General features: G+C 28.3%; 1 pseudogene; it reads left to right on the top strand.

The window, feature by feature from the left end:
• Nucleotides 1-735: 735 nt before the first annotated feature.
• Nucleotides 736-1,727, top strand: LOC145125013 (ethylene-responsive transcription factor ERF017 pseudogene; annotated as a pseudogene).
• The last annotated feature ends 2,289 nt before the right edge of the window (nt 1,728-4,016 follow it).

Genomic DNA, 4,016 nt, shown 5'->3' on the forward strand with positions numbered 1-4,016 from the left:
TCACAATGTTAATATATGAATTTAGATATTTTTAGATTTTTTTTCGATAAAAAATAAGCTCTAGAAATTGAAAAAAAGATTTGGTTCCTTGAAGAACCAATAATTATGGTTCTCTATTGAACTTTCCCATATATATATATATATATATATATATATATATATATATATATATATATATATATATATATATATATATATATATGAAATATGGTTGTTAGATTATGAATTCATATATATAAAGACAATTTCAAAAGGGTCGGGTCATGGAATGGTGTCTATATTTCATTATATCTTTGTAAAGACAATTTCTATCCACTGTTATTGATATGAGTTTTAAAATTTTATGCTATTATGGTTGTTATATATATATATATATATATATATATATATATATATATATATATATATATATATATATATATATATATATATATATATATGTATATATATGAGAGAGAAAAGAGAAATTTTGAGTATGAAATAGACTAATGAGAAGTGGACCATATGATATGAACGTGGTACTTTTTTATTTTTTAGTAATGATGTCACCGCGTAACAAAATTTAATTTATATTTCTAGTACTACCGAAAACCCACTGACTGCCATCTGGCATGCATTTTTCTTCTAGACGATCACGATCAACGCGCCCAGTTGACCTTCAGATTCAGCCGCCAATTTCGATTCAAAGTATAAATACTCAAACACAGACACAATAACACAATCTCAAAACAACACATACTACTACACTGCCCAGCTTAAAAAAAGTTAAAACAATGGTGAAACCTTCATCTCCCTCTCCATCTGCATCTGCAACTGCGAATAACGAAAGAGACAGGACCCAAGAAGCTAAATACAGAGGTGTTCGAAAGAGGAAATGGGGAAAATGGGTGTCAGAGATCCGGCTACCCAACAGCCGTGAAAGGATCTGGTTAGGCTCCTACGATTCACCGGAAAAAGCTGCTCGAGCTTTCGATGCTGCTCTCTTCTGTCTACGTGGCAACACTGCCAACTTCAACTTCCCTCATCAACCTCCGGACATTCCCGGCGGCACCGAACTCCACCCTTCCCAGATACCTGCCGTTGCTGCTAGCTTCGCAAACTCCATTCCATCATCATCATTATCATCATCTTCTTCATCTTCTCAGTTGCAGGATTCGTCGTCTGATCATCAACCCTTCTTTTCCAGTAACTACCAGCAAACTTGCACCTCCATGGATGTCGTATCTAGCTCCTCCTTTGACATGGATTACAATACAGATAGCGTACCGGACTTCGGGATATTTCCAGGATTTGATGATTATTTCATGCCCATGCAGCCGCCACTAGCTGCTCATGATTACGGGGATGAGGTCTTTGATGGGGTTTATTCGCAAGATCCATCTTATCTTTGGAGTTTTTAAGTTGATGCATATATTCATAGACCTATATATCTATATATATTTATATACATATATATTTATATATCTAATGAGAGGGAATTTTTTATAGGTATATATAATTATATATATAGAGAATAAGTGAGGAAATGAAGATAGGGTGAAGTTGCGCATATATATGCATGGAGCGGCGACTTTTTTTTGTATATATATACTATACATGGCTCCATTCTCGTTTTTAGCTTCACCATGTTTTTTGTTTTTGTTTTTGGATCAAATTAATATTGATCTTTTTCAATTCACATGTAACGTAGTAAAATATTAATTTGTACTTTTAATATTTGGTATCAACCATATAGTCCAATACTTATTACTAAACTATACACAAATGTTTTAACAAAATGAAGGTACTTATAACTATTATACTTTTACAACTCCACATAAAATATTTCATATTTTTATTTGAAATAAATTATTTATCATATTTTCGTAGAAGTCCCTTGGGTTTATTAACAATAAAACTATACGTTTTCTCTCAAAAAAAGGACAAAAAAAGGAATTATTTATAAAAAATACAAAAAAAACCCATGAGTCTTTTACATATTTGAGATTTTAGCCGATAATTTCAGATTTTATGTTTTAGGGCGTTTTCGGCAAAATTAGCTGGTAGCGGGTGACTTGTAGCGTGTAGCGGGTAGCTTGTAGTTTGTAGCGTTTTGTTAAACGCTACATGAAGTAACATTTGGATTTGGACCGTTTTTTTTAAACTAAACACTAGAAGCTTGTAGTGCCGAACGAGACTTTCTGTTAAAAAATGAGCGTTTTGTCAAATGCTAAAGCTAGAAGCTTTCAAACGTTCATAAACGCTCCGTGCCGAACACGCCCTTAGTTTTAGAAGAGTCCTTATAAATTTTGTATGATAAAGTCATTGATTTTTACTAAAAAAGGACTCAGGGCATTACATCCGTAGAATTTATTGTATTCTCAAATATTAATGTATGTTCTCATTATCTTTTTATTGCTATCGTACTCTGTTCTTTCTGTTTGACAAAGAATCTTATTGTGTTTGAATTGTGTAACAGATGGTGTTATCTTATACTAATTGTCTTGTATTCTCTCTGTCTAACATAATATATTATCTTACTATATTAATGTATTATCTTTGCTTGTCAGAATATATCCCATATACGAAACTAATTGTTTTTAGTAACTTTCTTGTCGAGGCTTTTTTTTCTTAAAATAATCGTTTTTGTAACTTTCTAGTCGACTTATACAGAGTCAAGCTGAAAGAATTATCTGCTAACATAGGATAATTAAAATCTTGATCTGAAAGAATTATCTAACATAGGATATCTTCATTAATATGATACATTAAAATTACAATAATATGATATGTTTTGTCGGACAAAAAAATACAATAAAATTATAGGAAAATAATAATCTCTATCTATTTTCTATTTAGAAAAAGTAAAACCTTCATAGTTAATTAGCACATAATAGAGATTTTTTTTTTAAATTACCGGCTAAAATCCTACATATAAAATGATTGAGGGTTTCTTATCATTTTTTATTAATAATTTTTTTTTTGACTTTTCCTATAAATAATTGTTAGGGCTTTTTTTACCTTTTTCTGCTCACAAAATAAAGTTATTATCTTATGATTAATGAGCATAAAATATAAAGAACTCTATAATATCCCTAAAATATATATTCTAAATATCTATATAAAAGTACAATCAACCATTAATAAAATAATATTAAACTTTTGATTAAAAATTTCTTACAGGGTGAACATATTAACCGAAAAATCGAACCACAAAAAAATTAATCGAAATAACCGAACCATTAGTAAAAAAAGATGGTGCTTGTTTTTATTTTTGATCAATCAAATACATATGGTTCGGTTATGGTTTTTATCCAAAACCGAACCACTAAAAACCGAACCGAACAAATAATATTAATAACTATTTTTAATATAATATAATATTAAATATACAGTATATAATTATATTTAGAATTGAAAATTTAAAAGGTGATTATTGAGAATAAAATTGGATACATAATCTTCTATCATATTAATAAGGTTAAAAACACTAAATTGTTCACTTTTTTATAACAATGTACTTTATGTTTTTCAGTTTTTATAGCAAAGTATTTTTATTTTTATCGCATTTTGACCATTATGATTAACCTATATTAACCATAACAATTAACCGAAAAAAACTGTTAACCAAAATCAATATTAACCAATACACAATGACTACGAAAAATACGTAATAAAATATATTACCTTATATATATATATATATATATATATATATATATATATATATATATATATATATATAAATACATTTATTTATGTAATAAAATATATTACCTTTTTTAACCATCAACGATATGAAAAGATTGGGTCAAGGGACCACATTATTATTTTTTTACTAACATCGTAAATTACTCACGCTTTATGCATGTTTTTAAAATTGTCCTAACAACTAGTCATATTCTATAAAACAATCGCGTTGTTAAAAGTTATTCCAACTTTTTTTTTTCTTAAAGAACATGAATATATATTTGAAAGAAGTTTGACCTTATTAAATCCAATGATGCCTTATAAATTCTAAAATATATAAATGGTCA

The sequence above is a fragment of the Lactuca virosa genome, chromosome 7 (genome assembly GCF_052849685.1).
Source record: "Lactuca virosa cultivar CGN04683 chromosome 7, Lactuca_virosa_CGN04683_v6, whole genome shotgun sequence".
Taxonomy (NCBI): Eukaryota; Viridiplantae; Streptophyta; class Magnoliopsida; order Asterales; family Asteraceae; genus Lactuca; species Lactuca virosa.